Raw genomic sequence first — 20,335 nt, forward strand, 5'->3', positions numbered from 1 at the left:
TGTACAAAGCAAGCAGCATGATTTCTTCAGGGCAGAGGTAAGCTCTGTTAGCATTGAGCAAACAAACAGGAATCCTTCTGATACCCTGCCTTCTCAGAAAAGATGGTCATTACGAAAGAAAGCATAGATGAGATCATAGAATCATAGAATGTGTTGGGTTGGAAGGGATGATATCATATAACCTCCTTAAGGAATGGGGGAATGCATTCAGAAGGCACAACACGAAAACCGACCTTGTCCATGTCCTGTGCTCTATTTCTGTCATTTAAAGGCAAAGCAGAGCACAAACGGTTACTGAAAAGAAAATAATCACCACTGAGCGAAAATACATCATCTTTCGCCTAAAAAATCCAAAGATTTCAAAGCCACAGCAAGCAGAACATCAGTTACCAGACCAGGCATTCTAAGGAGATCTGAATGACTGTGACTGGCAAGGGAAATTAATTTTGTTTTGCAACAGTTTTGTAGTGCAGCAAGAGGTAAGTAGAGTTCATACTTCACAGTCATCAAAATGACTAAGAGCTACTCAGCACTGACATCTGTTATTATAGTTTGTTTCTTTCTGAAGCATCATATACAGGCCACTGTCAGCAGACATCAGAGATGCAATTACCCAATGGCCCGTCTCAGCATAGCTAATTAGGTATTCCTCTTTACTATGAAAATTTGAGACAAACTCAATAGCAACGTCACCACCCCATTTCACTGCCAGCATGTATGCAAGCTGTTAGAAGTATGCATATATACAGTACAGCATAATTTAAGCTTTCTGTTGAAAGCATGCAAACAGAACCTCTGCAACAGAGCACTGCTTCCCAGGAGACATACTCAGATGGAAAAATCTACTGCTGCATTAGTTATGAATTTTGTACAGCTTCATTGTTCACTGACTGCCTTTCAAATTACTAGTCATCCATTTAGTTCAAGACCTATTTACACAGTACAATGCTCACCTTTAAAGATAATTATATGCATACAGTTGATATTTTATTTGTACTATAATCAGACATTGTAAGCACGTGCAGGGGAACGCCTTATGCTTGATTTCTGCATTAGTGCAAATTAAGCCCACCATCTCCTGATCCCTACATACGTGAAAGGGATATTCATAAAGGAAACCTTTGCAACAAAGGATTTCATAGTCAGGTGAGTTAACAGTTGGCAAAACAACAGCATCTAAAGTGAAAGACAGACAAACACCTAACCCAGCAAATGCCGTTAAAGTGGGTGTGTGCACTAAAGAAACATGTAGCAACAAGGGATAAAGGAAGTTAGAGAGCATTCATCCTACATCCAAAGATATAAAAGGAGCTCTACCCACTGGCAGCATAACCTGAAAGTTTACATGGAGAGTGATCTGCAGAGCTGCCCATCACTAATCAGTTGGAATGGAATTGCTTTAATTACAGTTATCCACTAGAAACTTCCAGATGGTGACAGCCATTTTTGCTGAAAATATTACATCAGTAATCAGAATACCTAAATCAGTATACCAGTAATTACAACACTATACCTAAAAGGAAAAAAACAATCCCCCAACACAAAGATCTGGCACACAATTTTTCCTACAGGGGAGCGTGAGCCGAAGATGGGAAGTGCAAACCAGTCCGTCCTAAAGGTTCAGACAGCTCTGTTTACGACCAAACCTGTGTTTTGACTTCATCCCCTTCCCCAGATGACTGTCACTGGAGACCTTTATCCAAATGTTCATACTTTATCCTCATTTCTTACATCTTCAAAGCTTGACATTTTTTCCCTTTCTTAGAATAGATAGTACAGGGTAGGCTGAAAAAGCAGGAATCACTAAAACTGTGAAAGATAATAAAATATTCTGTGCCCCTGGGTAGGAAATACTTTTCCCAGTCCAGGCTTCACTGGGTAATAAGCTAAATAGTTCTGTCCATAGCTGTAGGAATCAAGAGGTACTAACTGAAGTAGTATCCAGAGATCCTAGAAAGCCATATTTGCAATCTCTGCTTGCTCTGCATGCTGAAACTTGCCTTGGCACAATGTATACAGGAGAACATGATGTAGCATTATTAGCGGGTCCAAATTTAAAATTGTTATTGAACAGATATGAAGCTGTCAATGGACAGCTCATTTCCAGTAGTACTTTTTATAGAATAAGGCTCATAAGATATAGAATGAGGCTCATAAGAGCTAATTGAAATTAGAGTAACAAAGTATTTGGTTAAAATATCTGGTACTTATTGAAGTTGGAAGCAGGAGAACCACAAGATTCCCAGTTGAACAGATATAAAGCCTTGGAGACCGTTTCCTGTAATGGCCACATTCCAAGGTTTTTGTTGCTAGCTTTGGAAATCTGCTTCTCTTTTCATGGCTACAGGGATGCATTTTGGTCCTTTCTGTACCATAAGAACAGGGTACTTCCTGCTTTCACTGTGAATGTAATAGCATACTATAAACAAGCAGTGAAAACTATCCAATATATGGGCTAGAGTATGGAAGAGAACAGAAAGATGAGAAATCTCCAGTGTGATTTACTGCCCAATAAATGCAATGATTCACCACAGTAACTTCCTGTTTCCAGTAGGCCAAATTCTCCCACCTATACAAGTGTTGAGTAGTTCCTTAAACAATGCCTCATCCTACTGATTTGAACACGACCGTTTACAGATTAACATAATGCTTCATATGTCACTAAGGAGCTGGACCCTGGCTCCAGCTTGTCCTACACTCATATAATGGACAAGGCAAAGTGGGTGAAACAGAAGGAAAAAAGCAGAGCAGAATGCGTCCTTGGTTAAAAACAGACACTCTTTGCGGCTGTCTCAACATCAGAAAGGTAAAAAAAGCTTTTCACTTCTGAAATATCCTCTAACAAATCATTTCACTTAAGCAAACTGGTTACAATCCACTAAGGAAGGAATTGGAATATATTGGCTCACTACATGTCCTCAATTCCTGAACACGACCTACAGAGACCTGTGAATTTCACAGGAATAAGAGCGTGCTGCATTGCTTGTTAGTTGAAATCATGGGCAGCCATGCAAAGATGTGGATGCATTAGCCATGCCTCTCCCCAAGGCATTCATGTTTTTCAGATCCAAATGCAGTAATGTTACTAGGTAGTAAGATCTGTGGAGCAGGGAGCCAGGTAATAGCCTTCCCTAGTGCTTCTGCAATGCAGATTGGTTCCTGATTCTACGCTTGTTCTACAAGCATCAAATATCCTGGCTTTGATCAGTACCTAAAAAAATCCTTTCAACATCCCTGAAACTGGAGTTATTACGCTCAGTACAGAGAAAGTAGGAGACAGAGGATCATGCAGGTCTGTAGAGAGGAGTCACTATACACTTTAAACTAAAACATATACACAACACTGTTCTTTTAACTTGCTTCTGATGCTTTCTGTTCCGACTGATATATAAGATGATTCTGCTTGGGAGTAAAGCTGGAATGCTTTCCAAGACACAACTAAGGAAGCTGCTGCATTTGATAAGAACTGTAACCTTCTTTCAAACTAGGTACTTGAGAGAAATATCTGCTTATTGAGTTGAAATAACATAGCCCATAGGTAGGATTGTCCAATGAAATATATTTCCCGGGGACATGAGAATGGAGTTTAAATCTTGTACCGAAGTCTCCTTGTGACAAGGGAATAGACTTCCTATAACAAGAGTACCCATCCAAATAGATTCCTAATCCTCTTGAGTTTTAATAGTTGCATCTGGTACAATATTTAAGAATCCTTCTCTGCTTAAAAAAACCAAAACAAAACACAGAAATAAAAAACCTAAACCTCCACACAAATAGAAACAATATTATCCTTAACATACCACATACCACTCTCTTTCACAGATTCAATGCTATGCTGATTGTAAGGGATGTCTTTCCCTAACTGAAATTTCATGCTTAAGGGAAGATGAAGCAAAAAAAAAGAAGGATTCACAAAACATTTACTTCAAGATCAGTTACTTGTTTGTACATTCCTGTCAACTAATCTAGTTAAGTCAGAGGTTGCTTTTCCCTACTCATACCATTTGCAGTAAATCAATGAGAGTTTGATTTTCCTGTTTTGTACCTGAGGAAAAGTATTTTTCAAGTTGTACTCAGGCTCTTCTTGGGAAAAGTCATTTCTTCATCAGCTGCTGCAGATTGTTAGGAAAGAGGGTGTGGCCTTCCCAGGCTGACGTCCTTCAAGCCATACCTGAATACAAAGAGCAAGAGAGAACTGCAGCCAAGAAACTCTCAAAAGCTGTTTCCAGTGACTGCTGGGATTGCAAGGCTGGCTTTATTCTGCAACTGCTATAACGTGCTGCTAAAAAGAGAAGAGAGAAGCTGGACCCAGCTTGTAGTGGCTAATTACACTGGAGAATTAAATACAATTACCATGTTCTCAATGTGAAACTGGATTGAATTTTTTTATTGTTATTATTTAAACACAACTGAATAAGCTTTTTTCCTCCACTCTTCTTTTTCATCTTTTTCTACACACACAGTAGTAATGTTGCAAACAGTCTGCATGAGTCCTGAACTACTGGGGAATCAAAACATCAGTGAAAATGAAATCTGCGGCTACAGTCCAGGCCAGGGGTCTCCACTGCCTGGAGAAACTGCCAGTCCCAAAAGCTATTTTCAACAGAGCCCATCATTGCCAGACTCTGGATTAACTGAATTTAATGTTGCGAGTCCCAGGATCTACCCTCCTCCTTCATGTAAGCCTCAAGAGATGTCTGCTCCCACTGGTAAGATCAAATCTTTATTCACATTTTCTATTTTATACAACACTATTACGCTTCTTTTGCAAAGCAATGAAGTACAATGACTTGCAACTCCTTTTGTGCTAGCAGAGAGCTGTATTAACAGTAGCACCTATTAAGCTTCTGTGTCAATAATATTGAAGATGTTCTCTCGTACTCATATCTTGTTTTTATTTTATCGTGGTCTGCTGGTGAAGTCAGAAATTATTGTTTTGTAAAGGATGATCAATATTCTATCATTTCTGCCTCTCTCTAGCATCTTGCTACTCATTTGCATTCTGAATAGCATGTTTGGTTCCAAATCTAACAGTAAGGTAATAGATATGACCCTCAGAGTTAATAACATTACATAACAATGACATACATACAACAATTACATAACAAATGACAAAAACTCATATGAAAGTGTGTTTGGTGAATCATTGCCTTTATGGAGTGCTTCAATTTCAGGGATACATCTGGGCATGTGGTCTGATCCATCATACAGCATTTTTACTGTAAATAGCTTGAAAGATAATATCTTAGCAATTTGGGGGTTTTTTTATAAAGCTTTTAAAGAGGCCTTTACAATACTCTATAAAGAGTAAATAATTAATCGTCAAAACACTAGTCTAAAAAAGGAATTATTTCCATTTCTAGAGCAGTCTAAGAAATACACTATATTTTTTGAGGTCCCAATTTTTTAATTATTTAGTGACAGGTTAAACATTCAGAAACACCAGAAACCTTAGCACAAAATGACAATTCAATATATATTCAAAATGCACCATTTACTACTTGGGATTCAAGACCCTCCTGCTGAAGGGATGTCAGTCTCTCATTGCCTGGAGCAGGGAAGAGAAACAATATCACACAACTAGAAACCACATCTTGTGTGGCTGGTTTCCACGCCAATATTGCCTGCTCTGAGACAGCCCGAGTTTGGGGAGGTGCACCATTACCGTCTGTTGAGGTCCTGCAGTTCTCCTCCACAGGACTTAGCCAGCCGGACTCCAGCAGCTGCTACAGGGCACAAACACAGATTTTGGTTAAGGAGGAATATTGGTACAGGCACCTCATGTTTTACTTAACGCTACTGCTCCTGTAATAGGAACTGCTTGCCCAAGCTGCATACACCTATTTCATTTTAGGCTGCTGCATTGTTTAATCATAAGTGTGTTTTAATCACAAGTGCTGTTTTCACTCCTCACGCTACGAAGAGAAGCTCCTCTCTGCTCCAGCAAGCATTGCTGCTGGATGACTCCTTATTCGTAGTAGCCCACACTGACTCCCAGCACTCAGGCTTCTTTGGAACAGTGGCCTTCTATATGGTGTATTTTATGTGCTAACCAATTAGTAAGACCCTGAACTAATGCAATAAAGCTATCATCATATAATGACAATAGCCGTTACTGAATGCATTCTATATGAAGAAGATCATGCTCAAGGGAGGGGGGGCAGGGGTGGGACACAGTGTTACATAAAAGGTATCTCAAAAACAATGCATTTAAGCTCTTAATCTGGGCAAGTCTTTCAAACTTGGGGATTCAAGTACGAGGTGCAAGAAGACCTAACACAAACAATTGCAGAGCAGCTTGTTTTGATGAACACAAGCTTGTTTGGACAAATATATATATTCTCAAATAACTATTTCATTTCACTACAGAAAATCATTGCTTCCCCTTAAATCACACCACATTGACTTCCAAATACACCGAGAACCATTGGAGAAAGACACTGGACACAGCACCAGTATCTCATTTCTGAAACAATTCTGTTCCTTATTGTTCTACTGATACCAATGTAACAAGCCACAGGACAGGAAACTGCAAAGACAGATTTACTGCAACAGATGAAAATTAGAACATGACTAACAGCGACAGTAATCTAAACAGTGTTGACATATTCCCCAAAAGCAATCTGTGCTCTAAGTCAATATGGCAACCCTGAACTGAAAGGCACCAATAAAAACTGCCCAAGGCCAAGTCTCAAGATAGTACATTTATTTCTGCACCACTGAAAAGCTCTAAACCAGAAATATCCAACTTCTTTTCCATTTTTTTCCCCAACCATCTATCCGAATTTCCTTCTGCATTGCTACCCTGCCCCTATTGTTCTTTTTCTAACTTCGGTGGCACATTGACCCTTGGGACAGTCTCTCCTCATCCTTCACTCAAAACTGAAACCGTCTCTGTGCACTAAAGTTTGACAATGGTCTTCATGTGGCAATTTGCAGGTTAACACAGCTCTCTGCTTATGCCCTCAGACTGAAGATCCCACAGCCAGCTTTGGGGTTTGTTTTTGTTTTGTTTCTTAAGAAAAGAAATCCCTTTGTGATGCCGCACAGTCTGCTGTAGCCTGAGAAGCAACACATTAAAGTAATTGTTAATCAGGAAGCAGGCCAGAGCTAAAGAACATGCAGAGTGATGTGGACATTTCCCACAATCGATGATGAATATCAGAATCACAGGCCGTCTCTCAAGGTGACCTCATCCTCCCACTATTTTATAATAGCTCAGAGAATTATGTTACTTTAAGCATCATGTTATGACTTTTCCAGACTCCAGACTTAGCTCTGATCCCCCTCAGAAGCGCTACATGGGTGTGAGAGTAAAGATGCCAGTACGGGAATTACTGAGAAAAATTCGGCTTTCCAAAGGCCTGGACCCAGCTCACAGCAAGGTGAGGACTGAGTTTAGAAAGGTTACTTCCCAGATATGTAGCATCCCAGTGCACACACACCACACTCCCACTCCGCCACTGTTCTGGAGAAGTTACACCTACAGCTGCTGCCTCTTCCATCCACCCAATTAATATACCAGGCTGAGGGCCTGTGCTAGGAATATTTCTAAGACGGTGACAAGAGAACCCATTTGTGCCCTGGATACTATACGTTATGCAATCAAGCCAAAGATGGCCCAAGAACCAATAACAATTTTGCTCTAGCAACCCAGATTTCTGAATAACATGCAAAAACAACCCAAGTAGTTGGTAGATTCCCAGATACCTAGTCTGTTGTAAAGATCATTATCAGACTGCCAGGAACTACCCACTCATGGAAATTTATTCACCCACAGTCTCTGCTGTGCAAAGTACATAGCACAGGACACAATTTACTTTGTTAATGTTACAATATTTGCCACTGTTTCACCTTCACTTATGTGCAAGCATCTCAAATTGAGTTGGGTGTGTTTTTTCTCTTCAGGAAGCCTCATTAATGAAGATGGTAACCAAAGGATCCTTGGGAAAAACAGGTTAGGAAACTCCTCTCTTAGTAACAGAGCCTCCTTTTCTAGTAGAATCATCACTGTTAGGTACACAAAGAGCTGGATCACTTCTCTCCCAGGGTAAGTGACCCATGCCGGTCCCTAGCTCCCCTTAAATTACAGAAGCAGGCTAGCTGTGCATCACACAGAATCACAGAATCTTCATGGTTGGAAAGGACCCTTAAGATCATTGAGTCCAACCAAACAACCTACAATCTCTGCCACTAGAGCATGCCCTGAAGTGCCACATCTAGACATTTCTTTACACATACACCATCATGTATGTGTTATCTGTGGAAAAATTTCTAATTCAAATACCTTCTGTATGTGTCGGCTCTCCCTCCCCAAATAGCTTATTTCTTCCTTTCTTTCCAACAGAAAAGAGAAGAGTTCACCCTTATACAGAGAAACAGCTTAGACAGGTATGCATAACACCTTCAACTCTGTGCTGCCAGCCTCCTCAGGCGTATTTCATGTTATATCACTGAGTGAGAACAGGACACTTCATGTCTGATTTCCCTCCCCCATCTTCCACCCTCACCGTTTTTGTTGCTGTTTCAGAGCAAGCAGAGCGTTGGGCAAACGCTAAAAGGCTTAGAGGACCTTGATATCCTGGTGGAGGTACTGCAGGAAGATTTGAACAAAAGCCAGTTGAAGAAGGAGTCTCTGCATTCTGTGCCAGATGGCTTTTGGCAGGGCTTCTCCTCAGATCTGCAAGCCTCTTGGTGTGAAACTGGAGGAAACAAGCAGGCAGCTGGTGGCCTGCAGGAAAGATGCCACAGCTTAACCAAGTTGTGTTCGTACTGCCGTTTTAAAGATTTCAACTCAGTATTACGGGGAGAGGTAGAGACTTCTTTTCATGATGATCAGAAAAACACGCAAGAGTCCAACTCACCAGGAATATTCTCAAGGACAAGTGAGAAAGAAAGTAGCTGGTGGATACAGGATGCACGTACGAGTACCCAGAAAGATTTCCCGAGGCGTTCTTCACAGAACACATCTCCACACTCTAACCCATCAGGAGGCTGTTCAGAGGTGCTTCTGGAAGCTAATAGAGACTCTCCAGACATCGAGGGACATTTGAAGTCTACCCCAATTTCTTTCACACAGCAAGATCACTCTGCCATCTCTTTCTTCCAGTTCCAGCTACACAGGGAAGAAAGTTTACTGAGAAATATCCCAGCGGACAAACTGCTTGCACCTGATGAAAATGGCAACAGGTCTCCAATTTTTCTATTGAAATAGATTGATTTCTATTTCCTGGGGCATCACTTGTCCTGAGGCTTTGCTTTAACTTCAACTGCTAGTTTTGGGCACACCTGCAGCAAAGGCTTCCTCCCTCAAGGGGAAGCTAAAATTTGCCTCAGTACACACAGCTTTAGGCAGATAGTAAAAGTAGAGAGATTCTATATTTGTAGTAGTATTGCCAAACTACGGCTGACATCAGAACAAATTCAGAGCGTTAACAATATTAAAGACTGAGTTGTATACGTAGGTATCCAAAAGAAAATGAAAATCAAGCAAAACTAGTAATTGCTACAAAAAAAAAAAAAAGATCTTTTCCATGCTGCAGACACTCTCAGAATAATTACTTGTATCATTAGTTGGTAATAAAAATGGGTGGGAGGATTACACTGAAAACATACATATGCTGCTAATCTAGAGCATAGACTTCCAAAGAACTGGGAGTGGCTGTTTTGTTAGAAATGAAAGCAAAGGTTTTACTGATCCCATTTTCCATAGTATAGCATGCTTATAGAGAAAATAACCGTTTATTTTAAAAACTTAAAATCTCGTATTAGGTTCCATACAGTTCAACTAGTTTGGGGAAGCGGGTATCAAATCAGATTGACATGAAGTATGACATAATTTATAAACTGTCCTAGTCGTGGTGGGAAAGAGATTAACTCCTATTCACATAGACAATGTGACACATAGACAATCCTGTTCCTAATTTAAACTATTTATAACCCATGCAGGGGAAGCTAAACACAGCACTGTTCTCTTCCATGAAGTACCACGTTCCATTCAGAATAATGATTTTCAGTGCAATACAAAGGCAGGACTACACACCAAATAAGCTAACTCTGACTTGTACTGAATGGTGAGCAATATTAATTACCCACCAAAAAAAAAAACCCCAACCAAAAGACAAAAACCAAACAGAAACAGCGGTAAGTGTCAGAGTTATTCAGACATCTTCAAGGATATCACGCTACAAGACAAAGGGTAAATAAATAAATAAAAACAATGCCTGCATTAATTTTTCCTCCAAAAGGAAAGGAAGACATGCCCAAATTTAAGAGAAAAAAAAAAAGTCTTTTTCAGGATGAAATTCAGGAGAAACACTTGTATTATTTTGAGTAGTTCAATGAGACTGAATACACAGAAGAAATTGAGCTCTCCTCCTCCACAGGACTGAACTGCAGTTTGGAAATACTTCTTTTCTTTTAAGTGCAAGAGGAGGGTTTCCCTTAACTCGATTTTTAGGTATCTTACGCTGTTTCCCCTGTAATGAAGGACGCTTTAAAAAAGGAGGAGGAAATAGATATTGTTAGCAAAAAGGAATCATGGCGTAGCTCCAAGAGAGGAGAGGAATGCTTTAAATAGCTAGAAGGAAGGACCAAGAAATCGTGTCAGACAAAATCAGCACCCCCATTATTAATATAGAGAGACTAAATAAATCAAATGCTTAAATATCCCAAGATTTCATAATTTGTGAACCTTAACATTTCATTCTTTAAAATACTCACTGTTACTTTTGAGTATTTTAACCACTGCTTTATCTTCTAATTGTTTAAAACTGTGTTCTATTCCAGGCTGCTGCACAAGGCTGTTGCTCAGGGAAGAAGAGCTCTGACTTATGCACTTGCACAGAGATTTGCATTCCTAAATAAGATCAATGAGAAGGATGCAGAGAATCGGGTAGGATGCTAACTTGCCAAGAATAGGGTAATTTTCTATCACGTGCAAACATCTTTCAAACCCCAGCCAAGCACCAAACATCCTTTTGGACAAGGTGTGGCTACTGTCCTTGCAAGAGGGGAAAATAGGAACAGGGATCTGTTCTGCATAGAGCAAGTACTAACACAACTGGGAAAAGAACCCAGAGTCCCAACTCCCCACCTCATTCTCTAACAAGCGTTGTTGTTTTAAAACTATTTTTGTCTTTCACAGTGAGTTTCTCCTGTTCTTCTTTTCTTAGACTGCATTACATCTGGCTGCAGAAAAGAACCAACATCTGATGGTGAGTGATCTGATATCCCTAGGAGCTAATGTCAATGAACAGGACGGTTTGGGGAAAACTCCGCTCCACCTGTGTGCAGAGAATGGCTATTTGAGAGTTTTAGAGGTAAGTTGGTCATTTATGTTGAACAAAGACACACGCAAAGGTAGAGCAAAGACAACAAATGCATGATATTTTGTTTAAAATATACAAGAATTTTCCATACCTGAAAATTAGCTTTGGTCTGATGTGGTTAAAGTACGATGGAGCTGTGGGAAGAGGGGTTATTTTGGCACTGCCAAAAATCAGGACTTAATCTCAGGCTTCTTCATTTCAGGTTTTGAAAAACTGCAAGAACAACGGGGTGTGTCTGGAAGTGAATCTGACTGACAACTATGGTAAGAAGAAAAGCTTAACTGCATAGATGCTTAGTGCAGATTCCAAAACTTTCAGGCTACAGATTTTATATAGGCCAAAGAATGTTCAATTTCATGTTTAAAAATAAAAGATCCAGGAGGAGAGCCAATCAGTCTTAAGAGGCATCCCCTTACGAATAGCCAAGTGTGGGATGGTTTACTCCAGTGAGGTGTTCAAGCACTGGATTTGTTTGACTTCTGTGGTCTGTTCTGATCAGGTTTAACACCACTACACTGTGCTGCTCTTGCCCACACTGTCTTGGTTACGGAATCTCAGAAAACTGACATCGATACTGACATGGGAAGGTTTCTCAGACTACGCAAAGATCAAATTCTTGAGGGAATTAACTGCTTATTACAAATGGGAGGAAAGCCTGAGTTGCAGGTGAGGACCAGCAGCAGGCTGTTTACTGTGGCCCTAGGTTTTCTTATTCTTTTGCAATCACAGGTTTCGCTGTCATTTGCAGGTACTAAATTCATGTCAAATTACCACTACCTATTTAAAAATTGAGGAGAACACAGAACTCATGTGCTTGCTTCAGACTCATAAACCTACGGGACAGAACATTCTTCAAGAGGTAACTATCTATAGCTACTTTTACACAGGCTCTAGCATTTGTACCCAAGAAACTAAATACAATAATACAAGCTGTACCACCTTGTAAACACAATAGATGATGCTGCCAGCCTTGCCCTATCTTGCACAGGGCAGAAAATCCCCTTTTCAGGGAAAAAGCACTGTACAAGCTCTTACCACACTTGGTCCCATCCCAGCACTAGGGACTGCTATATTTGCTGTAATTTAGAGTCCAGTTGCATGCAGGTGCTGCCAGCTTAATTGCTCACACCTGTCCCCAATCCAAACTCCTCCAACAATGCCTTCATATCCAACGTTTTACACCACACCAAGCCAGAGAAGGGCATCTCAGAAGCAACACCAGGAGAATTCTTCCTCTGCTGATAAAAGAATGCTACGAGGCCCAAGTACTGCAATATAATGGCTATATTCAGTTATCTTCAGCAGCTTCTTAAAAGGGAAAGAGCTCATCTGCTCTGTCCCTTAGCACACACATTCAACACCAAAACTACCCCAAATCTGCATTAGTGGGTCAAAAGATAACCAGATTATCCAGTGGGTATCAGCATCTCTTGCTAAGTTTCTGGTACAGGACAAGACACCAACACTGAAAAGCAGATGCTTGTGTGCTTAACAGAGGACTAGGTTTCTAGGGTGAAATTCTGCTCTGTTGAAAAAATGCAATATCCGCAACAGATTCCAGTATTCTTGTCCAAGACTAAGCAAATATTCAGTGCTTAAAAGTGACAGCCCTTTTACCTTTCTCAGGTCTTTTTTGACCCTGTCAGGTAGGAGTTACCACCAGCGTACATGTACAAAAACTGAGAATATAATAAAATTTCAATTAGAAATACAGAATTAAAGTCACATTTTGGAACCTATCTTCTTAACAATTATGCTCTGTAGGAGATAAAACACAGCAGAAAAAAATAACTTCCTTCCAGCTCATTATTGACTGAACTGTTAAACATGCCACCCTCTCTAATCTTATGGTAAAGGGAAGAATCTAGACTTCGTGTGTCAGAACCAGTACACGTTTTTGACACAAAACCTGCATCACTGTTAATGCTGTAAGTTTACTATTCTGGTTTCTTCATCTCTATAGAGGTACAGTTTGCTGGATGCTCCAAGAAGAATGCCCAATCCATTGTCACCAAATAACTCTTCTGAACTTTTTTCCATGTCATCTTTGGATCTCTTTGACGTCATTCTTAAAGGTATTTTGTGGTAGGAAATTGATTTTACCTAGTTGTGGTGTTTGTAACTCAACAGCTGTAATGTAGTGCCTAGCTCCGGTACCTTCCCTACATTGCTACATAACAATCAATCAGTTCATGTGGAACTGATGGAAAAGATGCCCAGTGACTTATAACAGACTTTGGATTAACTCCAGAGTTCTGCACAGAATCTCTTTTGCTTGCAAAACTCTTTACTTATCCAAAACCAAGTAGAAAACAGGGCCATAAATATGTGGCATTAGAAGGAACACTTAGCATGTAGATTGAGCTGAATATTTGTTGGTTTATTGCCTTCCAGGGAAATGCTGATAAGGCTCATTATCTGCATCTCATGGTCCACGTGCTGCAACTGCTGCTGAAGAATAAACAGAGAACAGACAGTAATAGTCTTCAAATGTATTACAGCTTGAACTGACTGTTGAAAATACCTCCTCAGTACCCAGAATTAAAGAGTAAACTAATCGATGGGGAAACCCTCGAGCCAGGTTTCAACAGTATTAGGCATTCAGTGTTAAGATACCCCAGTAAAGGAATAGGTCTTAATTTTCTCACAAAGCTGAGTGCTTGTACTTCTCTTTTGACGTCCATTTGAGTTGTAGGTGTTCTACATTCTGAAGCTCTGACAAATTTTTAATGCAGGTGCCTAGCTTAAGAAAAAAATCCCTTTGATTTTAGCCATTAAGAGCGTAGTCTTAAGGGTACCAGTGTAAGATTAGTCTCTACGGTCCGAACTTGATGTTTGGATGTGCTGAAAATCTCAGGCAACATCTAATTTTAAACATGAGCTATGGGAACTCAGAATCTGATGGGCTATATTCAATACTTTGCAGCCTGGCTCTGAATTTGTCCAAGGCTGGAGTTGCCACGCTTTAAGGCAGTCCTATTGGGAAAAACATCCCTCCAAAATAAAACATACCCACACACTGCTACTGAGCATGTTTTTTCAACAAAAATCAAGCTCTTTATTTATTCAATCAGAATTTGCCACCAGTAATGGATTATAGGTGAAGTCTGGGATAGGAAGTGTTTTGAATCAGTTCCTTTCACTCTGGATAATCTAACAGAGGAATACACCTTTATAAAATTTAAATACATAAGAACACTTTACAAGGATCATTTTTTATACTACACAATTTTGCAAGTTAGAAGGATAACTAGGAGCTTAAACTATTCTGTGCTGACAGATAGCCAAATATTCAGTAGAACTCCTGTAAATTGGATAATTATTGTAAAAAAAAAATAAATTATCTTCCCAGACTTAGTATCATTTTGTTTTAACTTCTGATTGTGAATTAGCTGGTTTCTATGAAACTTCCCTGTTTGCTACATATGGAGCAATCCACATTTACGTAACCTGCAAAATGACTGATCCAGCAATCAACTCACGTACGTACCTCCTGTTGAAGTAAATGGGAGATTTTTCATGTGTAACAATTGCAGGATCCACTATTAAGTACTCAGCATGTTTGGGGAATATTTTTTAATGAACCCTTTCCATTTTCTTCTTGTAAAAAAGGTTACTTTCCTCTTATTGGATATTCTTAAGTGTTAAGCTCCAAGAGCTATGTTGCACAATGGTTTACTGAAAAATTACAGTGTTTAAGTTAATTCCACTGGGATTTGGGTCACATCCTGTCTCTTATGTCCTGAACAGCTAAATAGTACTCTTCTGTATTTTATCTAGTTTGAATGAGATGTGATACTTAAAAATTTTAAAGTATTTTATTAAAATAAATAAATTTATTATTCACATGATGAGTTGTACAACAACATGGAATATTCGTCCACCTCCTTTCATAGGTGTCCCTCATGTTTTAAGCATGTGAAGTATTTTCTTTTTCCCCTCTTTGTCCCAGGTTTTACTTGGAAATACAAATATATTCCCCTCTGATGATTTTTCTCTGTCCCCCCATCACTACTCATTCTTCCTTCATGTTTGCGTTTTAACTCACATCTGTGCTCACAGAACTTTTTATTCATTTGAAGAAAATTAATGAGGATCTTCTAGGCTACCCAGCTTCCATTCGTGTGGTTTAAGGATCAGATCCAACACCCATTGAAATTAAAGACTCCTTATTTTCAGTGAAAACTGATCAAGAAATTCTGCATCACGCAAAGAACCAAGAATGAAGCAGTATGGTGAACAGAGAAGTGCATCAATAAGCATACTCAGTGAAGAAAAATGAATTTGCTTACAGGATATCTTAAAACAAAAAAAAAAAAGCGTAGAAAACTATTGTATAAGAATAAAATATTAACCAAGTTTTTTAGTCACATGGAAACCATTCAGATGAAAGGACAGGAATCTTAAGCTATTAGTTTGTATCATTTATTCAATATACTCAAAGCTGAACTAGCTTGTAAAGTATATTCTACAAGTTATACTTTAATTGCATTAACATTAGTTGGTAAGCTTTACATTGTTTCATTGTTCCTTCCTGTCAATAAATATATTACTTCATGCAGTATACAATATGTAACTTATTGATTTTTATGTACTGGTGTAGTCATACTACGCTCACAACAGAAGTGACTATCATGAAAAGACCAAGTTAAGCAGACTTTAAAAGCTGACAGATATGCAAGGGGTTTTTTTTTGTTGTTTTGTTTTTTTAAGTGTACAGCAGTGCCTGTGCAGAAGCACAAATTAAAAAAAAACAAAACAACAAACTTCCTTCTTTTCAAGGCACATCCATTAACCCACTACCTCTAACTAGGAGCCAGACAACTGTTTTTTCAATGAACCATAAAACTAATTCTCAACATTTTTTCAGCATTAAAATTTTTGCCTACAACTGACTAGTCTCAAATTAGAAAAAATAACCCATGGACCTAAGGAAATGAAGTAATACAAGAGCTTGCTGAAAAAGCTGTAGTTTTTCAGCCATTCACTGTACCTAACCGCAACAAACTACATACACCAAAAAAGAATAGAAGAGGGATTTGAATAGGATTTGCCCACACTGGTCTTTAAACTGAAGTTTTTAATACATACACATGAACACAAGCCTACTGTTCCGGAAATACACCTGTGTTCCCATTAAACCCTCTTTCACATTAATTACAGAAATTGGCTTCCATATTCAGTCCTGGTGCTGACAAGATTTCAGGTCACTGAAGCCTAAGGAGCAACCTCTTCACCTCAAGATATGTCCTGTGCTTTATTCACACAGGCTACTACCATGCCCATAGCAGAGGGAGAGGAGTTACCATTCTGCACTTGCCGCAGGGCACGACAGAAGCACCCCCAGGATGAAATCTGTCCAGCACAGAGCAGGGGTCAGGCCTATTCTCAGCTGCGTTGACATTATCAACCTGGAAACTCCACAGCCCTGGGCCCTTTTCGAAAGCAGCAGCCGCAGCAGCATAAAATTCAAGGTGCACAGCTAGACTGTGGCATGCCTGGGACAAAGTGCTGTGCTTCTGACACCTAAGTACCAGTTACGGTGACCAGGCTAGTATTTGCAGTATGAATCCTACAGATAATTCATTCTAAAGCAGATCACGTGCTCTCACAAGCTATAGTCATGCCTTTGACCTGTGACACAGGCCATACTTAGAAAAGCTGCTTTCATTCTTTACCTTGCTCCTCGCCCTGTATTACGAAATGAGTGCTGTTCACTGGGTTACATGGTTACTTAGGTTGCCTGCTCCTTTGAAGATATATGAGCACTGGCATGCATAATTATTTCTAAGAGTAGTGTAGAAGATTTGCCACTGAATTAGTAACAATTCAGCAAAGAAAGTAAAAATAAATAAATAGAACAGATCCGGTGCTTCCAGCAGTTTTCAGTGATGCTTTTAATCAGGAAAGGGGAAACTCATGAGATATCTGTTGCAGAAGGCCCTGGCAAGGATGGAAGCTTTACTTTCCCAGCAGGGCTTTCTGATGGATACTGCACATATTTACAACCAGTGATAGTCACAAGGCCACAGACCCTGTACATAAAGTGAATGACAGAGCAACTGTGGTTTTCAATGGATGTACAGGATCCTACAGCATTCACACCAGTTTTCTAGGCTTTCCTCGCCAAGTCTTGTCATTCATAGTTGGCTGAAAAAAAAAATATGAGCTGGAACCTAAAAGCTGAAGTTACCCAGAAGACAAGTTGCAAGTTACAGCAAGGGGATGAACAAACACATCTGTTACAACAGCCTGAGGCAAAGGATCAGGAACTCTATCCTAGGTGTTACCTCACTATGACTTTTGCTGAGTATTAGATCTTTCTCCTACAAAATCAACATCTTGATGTTCCAGAGAAAAACAGGACATTGTCACAGATGCTTGGATGCTGCTATTACACAGTCATGAATGCAGCAAGTCCTGAAAACAAAAGCCTCCAATGCCAAGTCATTGAGCTCTACTGAATAGCTTTTCCGGTGCACACACATGTATTTCCACTAGCTTTCAGAACTTATCAGTAACACAGCTTCTTAGTAAAGTCCACTATAAAATGCTCTGAAAGAACAAAGTACAAATGTTGCCACCTAGAAGCTCATCTATATCTATGAAATGTACACTAAACAAATTGCAGAGGTGTCAGATGGCATTGCAAAAGATGAAAAGATTAGGGAAGATATTTTATGGATTAACAAGAAACTGTGTGGTAGACACATGGAAGCTCTTCTAGATGCTACATAAATTAAAAGAGTAGAAACAATAAAAGAATGAAAGCAGAGAGATTCTGGCCCGGATCTTCAGGGGCATAAAATTCTGCAGGCAGCAGAATGCCAGATGGAACAACAGGACCCAAATTCTGTTTGGCAGAAGGGTATCCCAATCTGGAGGGATCCAACTGCTTTCTGACCCTGCCACTCCAGCCCAGTACCACACCAAGACTGACCACAGCAGAAAATCCACCTCCTGTTTTGTTTTTATCCTCCAAAATGTGTCCTTGAAATCATGCTTTGCTGCCTATCCACAATTATTGCATCAAAGACTCACCAAGGCTGCTGGATTTTTGCTTGAACAAGCTACCATCTTCCCAGATCCCAAAAATTTACCTGAGAAGCATATGAACTGTTGCCCACTAAAACAGATAATGTTAAATAGAGAACAATGCCATGATTGTAATTAAAACACATGAAAGAAATTACATTTTAAAAATTCCTTCTAACACACAAACAAAAAGAATCCAAGTTTTTAGATGAGGAACCAAGAAAAGAGTCAGGGGGAGGCTGGACACTGAAGAAAACCCTCCACAGCCCTTTGAGATATATGGATGAACAGCTGACATTCAAGAAGAAACACTGACATTTCCTCTACACCACTCTGCATCCTGTTTCCCATAACTCCACATCTCTCTCCATGTGATGACACCCAGGCTGAACTGCAAGCAGAGCTGGAGGAGCCAAGTTTCTGAGCCAAGCAAGAGGGAGAGGCTCAGCTCTTGGCTGGTTCAGATTCTTTTAGAACAGTCTCACCCGTCAAGTTTTATTTTTCCTGCTTGCTTTGTGGCTAGAGAAACTTGGAAACCAAATGATTCAATTTAAAACAAGACATGTTTCTGCAGCTGTGCTGAACAGGACAGATTAAATAAATTTAGAGGAGGGAGACCCACTAACCGAAAAATGGAGTGTCTCAAGCACTTTGAAAAGGGATCACGGTTGAGGAGAGGCAAGAAAAGGAAAGAGGACAGGACTCCCACTCAACCTGGACAACAGAGCTCTCAAGCTGCAGCAATCTCTATGACCCAGACTGCCCCAGCCACACACACACACAAGCCAGGAGCTGCAGTTCAATGTTGCCGCATGCTTCATCGGTCTGTTTACCCAGAAGTTTCACTTGTCCTGAGGATAATCATGCTATGCAGCTTAGCGTCTGGAGGTTGCAGGATCAGCCCTAAAGAAGTCCCGTCTGCCTTGAGACAGTCTAAGTGGGCTGGAGTTTCAGGCGTCCCTACTTGCCCTAGTTACTTACATCCATGAGGAGCTGGCCACATGGCACCTGTGCCCCAAAGTACCACACTATGACATTCCTGTCTTTTTTTCTGCCCATACCTCATTCCACATGGTTTCTAGCAGGAGAAAGGAGATTAAACTGAGGTTATCAGGTAACATTTTTCCTGAAGAAAGATGGTGAGGGGAAGGGTGTTCTTGCTGAGCTTCCCGCAATGCCCAGGAAAAAATACTTATTCCTTCTTCCCTGGGTTTCCAGGTTACAGGGTTTGTTTTGTCATCTGTTTTGAAGCTACTTCACCTTTACTTCAGTGGCACAGTTTTGGGGTTCACTTGGCTTAGCAGCAAGAGTTTAGGCTCCAGTGGATAAAACATCACTTCTCAGGTACAAAAGTCACAGAAGATGTTAACCAGTTGATATCAGGAAGGCCCCAGGCACTGCTCTACTCCATGCTTGGCCATACTTCCCTGCTGCACCCATGAGAAGCCTGTCTGGGTAGGTCCCAGCTCTTAATTATCTCTATTTGTTATCTCTATCTATCATCACTAGCCAAATAAGTTTACAGAAGTCTCATTTTTTTGAGCATAACAAGATCTCCAGACACAAATACTGAAATGTGTGTGGTGTGATAAGTACATGCAGAAATCATAACACCATTACCTCAGTAACCAGAGGGTTACTGTGTAACCCAGAATAACTACTCACTTCAGATCTAAAGGAAAGCATGCAGCTTGAATTAACACAAAAATCTGGTGGCAGATTTCAAATATAGATTGGATGGGTTTGCTTTGTTTTAAATAAAACCCTCTGGACCCCTTTGCTACTGATGAGTAACCAGTTTTTGAATCCGTCACAATTACTTCTAGAAAGGTATTCACAGCTAATTGGTTGCTAGCGGCACAGAATCACAAAACAACCTGCCTTCAAAGGTCTACACAAAGGCCAAAAAAGATGTAAAGATTTTCATCCTCACAAACCATAAGATTTAGCAAAGTATTTTAAAGTCCACA

The 20,335-nt window shown here is 40.0% G+C and overlaps 1 protein-coding gene across 1 annotated transcript in view; it reads right to left on the reverse strand.

Moving 5' to 3' along the window:
- The window catches only part of POU2AF1 (POU class 2 homeobox associating factor 1), a 73,815-nt gene that overhangs the window by 44,912 nt on the left and 8,568 nt on the right, over window positions 1-20,335 (reverse strand). The window contains exons 3-4 of the mRNA XM_074561097.1: window positions 5,666-5,726; window positions 4,046-4,171 (exon numbers count right to left, since the gene is read on the reverse strand). The gene's annotated coding sequence lies outside the window, so the exon portion shown is untranslated. The remainder of the gene's footprint in view (window positions 1-4,045; window positions 4,172-5,665; window positions 5,727-20,335) is intronic.

Source organism: Larus michahellis, chromosome 17 (assembly GCF_964199755.1).
Source record: "Larus michahellis chromosome 17, bLarMic1.1, whole genome shotgun sequence".
In the NCBI taxonomy this organism is placed as follows: domain Eukaryota; kingdom Metazoa; phylum Chordata; class Aves; order Charadriiformes; family Laridae; genus Larus; species Larus michahellis.